This window comes from Corvus brachyrhynchos, unplaced genomic scaffold (assembly GCF_000691975.1).
Source record: "Corvus brachyrhynchos isolate BGI_N302 unplaced genomic scaffold, ASM69197v1 scaffold580, whole genome shotgun sequence".
In the NCBI taxonomy this organism is placed as follows: domain Eukaryota; kingdom Metazoa; phylum Chordata; class Aves; order Passeriformes; family Corvidae; genus Corvus; species Corvus brachyrhynchos.
This window is the reverse complement of record NW_008240032.1, coordinates 148,562-156,037: the sequence shown is the minus strand read 5'-3', so window position 1 is coordinate 156,037 and position 7,476 is coordinate 148,562. Positions and strand designations below refer to the sequence as shown.

General features: G+C 57.7%; 1 protein-coding gene across 1 annotated transcript in view; it reads left to right on the top strand.

The window, feature by feature from the left end:
- HIVEP3 (human immunodeficiency virus type I enhancer binding protein 3) overlaps positions 1-7,476 on the top strand; it is a gene marked incomplete at its 3' end in the record, with an annotated part of 247,675 nt that overhangs the window by 130,042 nt on the left and 110,157 nt on the right. Inside the window, exon 3 of the mRNA XM_017743733.1 lies at positions 98-190. The remainder of the gene's footprint in view (positions 1-97; positions 191-7,476) is intronic.

The following is a 7,476-nucleotide window of genomic DNA, read 5'->3' as shown; positions in this document are numbered from 1 at the left end:
TTGAAGTGAATGGAAAAAGGGGGAGGCGCTGCCCGAGCGACTTCCCTTGACATCACTGCCCAAATAAGGAGCTTTAAACCAACCTTTTCTATTGCAGCGCGGCAGAAGACCCCCCTGGAGCCGCGGGGTCCAGCCTGGCGCCGGCAGAGCCATGGGAGAGCCGCGGCTGCCGCGCGGGGGGCGAGTGCAGGTAACGCCGAGCGCTTCTCCGGCCCGGCTCCGTGTGCGTGTGTGCGTGTGCGTGCCCGGAGAGCGGAGGTTTGGTGGGGTTTTATCGTGTGTCAGCCGTGCCCAGCGCCGGGAGGGCACGGCAGGCGCTGAGGAGTCACTGGTGGCACAAGGGCACCGCCGGTGAGGTCACCGCAATGAGTAACCAGGAGTTGGGTGTCGCTGGTTTTAATTTCTTTCCCTCCTGGGCACTGCGCTCTGTTGGACACCCCGAGGGGGTTGTGGCTCTTGATCGGCCGCCAGCACCTCCGGGGCTGCTGTGCTGGCACTGCCACCAGCTCGGGCTGTTAATTGGCGGCCGCCCTAATGAAGGAGCCGCGCGCTGTGGCTGCAGCTGAGCGCTGGCGGGGCTGGGCTGGGCTGTCTGCCTGTCTGGGACGGATTTCCTCCTTATCACTCGCCCAGGGAAGCGAGCGCGGAGCCGAGGGGTTGTTCTGGGGCCACACGTGATGCGCCAGGAGCTGTGCCAGCGAAACCCCCGCGGGAGCTCCTGCCAAGGAGGATGTTTGGATGTCCCCGAGCCAGGGGCTGGACCTGCTGTCCCTGGGGTTGACCCGCGGGGAGTTTTATCCCTTTTAAGCGCTCCTTGATTAGCACCTGCTCATCAGCAGAAAATGAGGCAGCTTTAAAAATGCATTAAGGCTGAGTAAATGAGTGCTAACGATTTAAGCTCCTTAATTCTCCTCGATGGAAATTAATAACGCCTTTGATGCGCCCCGAGGTGCGAGCGGCGGTGCCTCCCGGGCTGAGCCGCTCTATGCAAATGCGGGCATTGTTATTCCGGAAAAAGGCGCTGTGCATGATTTTATTTTTCCCCTCCTCGTTCCTGCGCTCCCTGGCCGTGGGGAGAGGCCCTGGCACTTTTACCCAGTTGCCGGCTGGCGCGTGGAAGCGGCCGGGGCAGCTGACGCGGTGATTTATGGTGTGAGCAACACAATCCAAGCCCCACTCAGCTGCCCGGGGATCACCTGCAGCTCCCAGGCTTTGAGTTTCCCCTGGTGCTGAAGGATCCTTCGTGTCAGGGCACGGAGCCAGGTTTTACCTTGGCTCTCTGGATGTCCCGGTGGCCCCTCTGTCCTGATTCCCAGCTGTCCCGGTTTATTTGGCATCAGCGATCCCCCCAGGAAGGTGCTCGTGCTGGTGGGGACTCGGTGTTCTTCTCGCAATCTCGGTGCTTCGGGAACTTTTCCTTTGGATTCTCGTGGGAAAATGTTCCCGACGCCAGCAGCGTTTCCTCAGCCGGAGCAGGTGGGGGGTGGGAAGCTGTGATTCTCACTCGGCTCGGGGGTGTCAAAAGGCTGCGAAGTGTCACATTGTCCTCACCCCCTTCTGCCTGGCCCTCTTTAACTGAGGGGCGCTGGAAATAGGGTTTCTTTCATCCCTTCGGGGCAGGGGGGTTTGAGCTGTGCCGGTCTGGGCTGATTCTCAGGAATTCTGCCCCCAGGGTTTGCCGTGGGGCTTCTTGGGCTGGTGGAGAGTTCTCTGCAGTCCTTGTTAAGGAAGGACACCCCAAAATCTGTAGAGGGCCTGTGTGAACTGTGCGTCCGAGAAAGAACTTGCAGGAGTTCCTGGGTGATTAATTAATGAGCGTGTTGGCAGCAAACTGGGGCTGGGGGGCACAGGGACGGTGCAGTCCCTCAGAAAACCCTCTGAGGAGCCCGGAGAAGCTCTTGCAGCCCGGAGGAAGGGGATTTACTCGCCGTGAGTGACCATTTTCATCCTCACCCACAACGGGCGCTTCTCCCTCCTCCCTGTTGGCCCCCATCCATCCCAGGAGCGGTGTGCAGCTCCTTCCTCGCGCTTCCAGCACGGGAACAAGGCACCCTCAGAAGGTTTCTGTGCCCCCTGCGCTGCTCAGAGGCCGCCCCAGGTGCGGGAGAGGCGGAGAGAGCAGCGCCAGCACCGCAGGCTCCGCTGGGTTGGTTCTGCTGGCGGGGCACGTTCCCAGCTGGGCTGGGCTGGGCTGGGCTGGGCTGGGCTGGCGCGCGGGGGGGGGACCCCCCCGCGGGGAGCCGCGGGTGAGTCCCGGCAGCAGCGCTCCCGAAAATAACATTTATCCTGCAGCGAACAACAGAAGCGCTGTTGAGAAACCTCCCCCGGGCTGCGGGGCCGGGCAGCGCTGCCTCGAGAGGTTTCCCAGGAAGCCGAGGCAGCAGGGAAGTGTGTCCTGGAGGGAAATCACCACGGCCATCCTGGGGATTGGGTGGCAGCCCGGTAATGAGGGGCTCCTGGGAACTCCCCGCGCGTCACTGGCACAGTCCCAGGGCCGCGTCCGGCTGCTCCTGCCCCAGCAGAGCCGATTTCCCTCCGCCTTCCTCCGCTCCTGCCCCAGCAGAGCCGATTTCCCTCCGCCTTCCTCCGTCCCCGCTGCTCGCCGAGGTTCCTGCTGCCTCCCAGCTCTGCTGCCAGAGCTCCTGGCCGCGTTTGGCCTCACGCGTTGCGCTCCAGAAGCGCCTCAGCAGCCTCTAAAGCGCCTCAAAGCCTTCGGTTTCTTGGCAAGGGGAGGGTCAAAGGTAGGGGAAAAGGGAAATGACCCTCTGGGAAGGAGAGCGATTTATTTCAGATGTGCACTCAGCAGCACTGTCCGTGCCTTTGGAAAGGCTGCTTGTTAGGGGCTTTTATGGCTCTGCTGGGATCTGCTCGGGACGCAGGGAAAGGGTTGTTCTGTTTTCCACCCTGCCTGCTGCACTTGCTGGGTTCTCCCTCCCCACCTCTGGCTCGTTAATCCTCGCTGAGCTCAGACCACCTTGCAAGAAGCCAGCGGTGATTTGTGCCCCGGCTGGAATTCCAGAAATTGGGCTTTCCCAGGGCGCTCAGCCGGGATCCTGGTCCCTGCGATGGGGCAGGAATCACAAATGAAGGAGATTTCCATCGTGCCCGGCTCTAATTAGGAGCCTGCAGAAGGTGAACCTTCTAACGAGCATCAAAGGGCGCTTTGTGCGTCCGTGCTGAGGGGGCTGGGGGGGTTCAGGCACTCGGAAAACATTTGGGGACAGTGGATGCAGCCAGAAATCGTCCTTGGCCTCCACACGGCCTCGTTTTCTCTGCAAAGCCCTGAGCCAAGCCCAGGCTCTCCTCCCTGGAAGTCTAAGCTTTCCCTCTCTAGGAAGTCCAGGCTCTCCTCCCTGGGGAGCCCAGGCTGTGAGAAGCTCCTGCAGTGCTGAGTTTTGGCCACTTCCCACTTTTTGGAGCTTTCACAAAACATTTGGGGAGAATGAATGTGGCCATAAATCGTCCTTGGCCCCCACACTGCATCGTTTTCTCTGCAAAGCCCTGAGCCAGGCCCAGGCTCTCCTTCCTGGGAAGTCCAGGCTTTTCCTTCCTGGGAAGTCCAGGCTCTCTCCTCCCTGAGCCAGGCCCAGGCTCTCCAGCCTGGGAAGTCCAGGCTTTTCCTTCCTGGGAAGTCCAGGCTTTTCCTTCCTGTGAAGTCCAGGCTCTCCTCCCTGAGCCAGGCCCAGGCTCTCCTCCCTGGAAGTCCAGGCTCTTCTCTGGGAAGTCCAGGCTCTTTCCTGGGAAGTCCAGGCTCTTTCCTCCCTGAGCCAGGCCCAGGCTCTCCTTCCCGGGAAGTCCAGGCTTTCCTCCCTGAGCCAGGCCCAGGCTCTCCTCCCTGGAAGTCCAGGCTCATTCCTGGGAAGCCCAGGCTCTTTCCTGGGAAGCCCAGGCTGTGAGGAGCCCCTGCAGAGCTGATTTTTGTCCACTTCCCACTTTTCGGAGCTTTCAGAGAAGCCGAGCAGGGCCTGCAGGTGCAGCAGGTGGGGGAAGCAGCCCCGCAGAGCTGGGTGGGATGAGCTCAGCCATCCCTGGGTGTTTACAGTGGAAACCTTCAGAGCAGCCTCTTCCCGCAGAGGAACAGGAACCAACCCATTAAAGACCTCGGTGGTATTTTTGTAACCTTTTTTTTTTTTTTTTTTGGTGTTTGTTTCCAGTTGGACGGAAAAATTGCAGTTTGGGGACGCTTTCCTTCCTTCTGGGAACTGCTGGGCAGCTTTTGGGCTGGGATGAGTGAGGGGAAAACATGAGATCAGGTTTTCCTACCTTCCCAAAATGGACTTGCTGTAAGCTGTGAGCTGCTTGCTCCCCACTGCCTCGAAGCCAGGCACCACCCTGAGTGATTTTTAGGAGGGTTTTGGCCCCAAAATCAGAGCAGAGCATCTTCAGCATTGGGGGAAGCCTCATTAAACCCTTCCTCGTGCTAATGAGGTTTCCAGCTTCAGCAGCTCCTCGGTTTCCAGATCCTAAATTGTCTTTTCGCCTGTCCCTCATTCCTTTCCAGGACTTTGGAGGGTCACCTGCTCGTTAAAGTGTTATTCTTTGGGGTTTCAGGTATTTTGCTCTGTTTCTCCAGTAATCCTACAGATTTTAGGCAGGGCTTTGCCAGAAAACAGCAGGATCCAGCTGAATTCAGACCCGGCATTTGGGGTTCTCCCAAATCAGATGCAGCGAGACCTGGAGGGGTTTGCTGAGCCCTCACTTGGTGCTGAAAGAGGGGAAACCTCTGAAGAATCCCATAAAATTGAGCGTGGCCCTTTTCCCAGCAGGCTTGGGCTGAAGGGCAGTAATTCCCTGAAACCTTTCCAGGACTGAACCCCAGCTCTGCCATGCTCAGGTGGCCTCTCCTGAAGGATTCACTCATCCACAAGGTGCAGAGCCACACAGCCAGCAGCTCCGTGACCATCTCTTGTCTCTTTTTATCAGAATTAGGAGGAGATTTCTGCCTCAGGCGTTCCAGGACTGGCCTCCTTCACCCTCAGCTCTGGGATCCACCTGCTGGAGGCGACGGAGTTGTTGGCATTTAGGCAGGGAGGGATTTGCAGTGGGAATTGGGAAAGTCTGAGGGTTTTTAGGAGCTTTTCGAGGGTTCAGGAAGGACCCCCTGAGCCCTGGATTTGTGGCTGGTTCCTCCTGCCTCAAGCAGCTGGGAGATTCCCAGGAAAAAGGGTGGGATAGGAAGGCTGCCCCCATTCCCTGCTGCCCCTGAGGATGCCGAGGGATGCACGGAGCGGCCCCAGGACAGAGCAGGGGGTTCGGAATGCCAGGGAGGTGCCTCAGAGCTTTCCGTGAGGCGTCGCTGACTCCTCAAACGGCTGCCCACAGCTTTCCTGTGTTCCCTTTATTTTGGGGGGCTTTGGGCTTTGTTCCCTTGCTGGGGACACTCACTACATTTTGAATTTCTAAATTCAAACAACCCAAATGACAAACGACCCTGTTACAAATTTGTGGGGAAAGATGGGGTTAAAAGGAGGCAAATAGAGATGAAAAATACGACCTATTCCTACAGCCCACGTGGATGGATTCCCATGGATGCTTTTGGGATGGTCCCATCACCTGTAAATCAGGAGCTGCGCTGGGTCACAGGCTCAGTAAAGGGCTGGAAGTTGTGTTTGACCCTTTTGTCACAAGGTTTAAATCTGATAAACCCCCCTGGGAGCCCTCAGCCCCACTGGGATCAGTGATTCTTTAATTCTTTGTACAAATTACTCAGATTTGGGGCCTCTCGGCATCCCAGCTGCAGTGCTGGTCTGAGCTGGGAGGAGTGGGACGGAGACGCAGGACAGAGCTTTTGTCTTTTGGGTGTATTTGAACCCCCGCCGAAAATCTGCTGGGTCCGTGCATGTTTTAAAAACTCAAATAAAGTCTGGGTTGTGTTTGAGGGAAAGATGCCCTCAGCCCGAAGTGTTTGTGGAACCAAACGGGGCAGGGGAAGGTCAGCCTGGAACCAGGAGCGAAAACAGAGCTGGAGATGCCTCCAGCAAACGTGGAGCTGCTCTGAGCTGGAAGGGAAGTGGGGCTGGGTGTTTAATTACCTCCCACCAGCTTGCCCGTGGCGCTGAGGTATTTCCTTCATGACTTTCTCAGGCTAAAATTAACAAAACCTGAAGAGAAACCACTCTCGCACCGCGCTGTTTACGTGAGAAAATCGGCCGGGGCACAACGGAGTGGCCACCGTAGTCTGGAATGAGCGTGGGCTCCTTGGGGCAGCCGGGATCTCTGCTGGAACTCGTCCTGCGACGATCCGAAAAGGGGTTTGGGGCCGATCTCCCTCTGTGGAGGAGTGCGTGCCTCAGTTCCCACTTGTGTGAAATGGGCTTAAAAACCAGGAGCAGGAGCCGGGCTGGTCCCGCAGGGCTCAGTAAAGGACCGGAAATTTGCAGTTGTCACCCTTTTGTCACGGGATTTAAATCTGGTAAACACCCCTGGCACCCCTCAGCCACACTGGGAGCTGATTCCCAGTTTAAAGAGACTGATTCCCAGCTTAATTAAAGAGATTCTTTAATTCTTTGTACAAATTACTCAGCGTGGGCTCCTTGTGGCAGCGAGGATCTCTGCTGGAAGTCGTCCTGCGACGATCCGAAAAGGGTTTTGGGGCCGATCTCCTTCTGTGGAAAAGTTCGTGCCTCAGTTCCCACTTCTGTAAAATGGGGTTAAAAATATTCTCCCTCTGTCCGTCCGTCCCGGCAGCGCTGCCACTCTCCCCCCACAGCAGTTTGCAGAAGACCACAGAGTTTTTTCCACCGAGGGTGAAAAACACTAAATAAAAATAAATTTGCTGCTATTTTAACTGGGATTCCAAGGAAATGGTGCTGGAATTGTGCAGGGAGTGATTGCAAATAACTGGAACCTGGCACAGAATCCCGGAATGGGATTTGGGTGGGAAGGGGACTCAAAGATCCCATTCCAGCCCATTCCATGAAGGTGTCCCTACACCTCCCACTGTGCCAGGCTGCTCCAGCCCCAATGTCCACCTTGGGCACTGCCAGGGATCCAGGGGCAGCCCCAGCTGCTCTGGCAATTCCATGCCAGCCCCTGCCCACCCTGCCAGGGAACAATTCCTGCCCAAGATCCCATCCAGCCCTGCCCTCTGGCACTGGGAAGCCATTGCCTGGGTCCTGGCCCTGAATCCCTTGTCCCCAGTCCCTCTGCAGCTCTCCTGGAGCCCCTTTAGGCCCTGCCAGGGGCTCGCAGCTCTCCCTGGAGCCTTCTCCTCTCCAGCTGAGCACCCCCAGCTCTCCCAGCCCGGCTCAGCCTCATTAATTAAAGATTCCCAGCTCTGTTCACCGCTCTGGCCTGGGGCATCTCTGGGGGCCCAGCGGCCACCCCAAAAACTGCTGGCAAGGGCAAAAAAGACCCAAGAACCATTTAAGATTTCACTTGAACCCAGGCTGGCTCCTCACCCCTCCCCTCCTCAGCATCCTCCGGCGATGCCTCAGTGCCCCACGAGCTCCCTGGCTCATTCCAAAGGCGATCCTG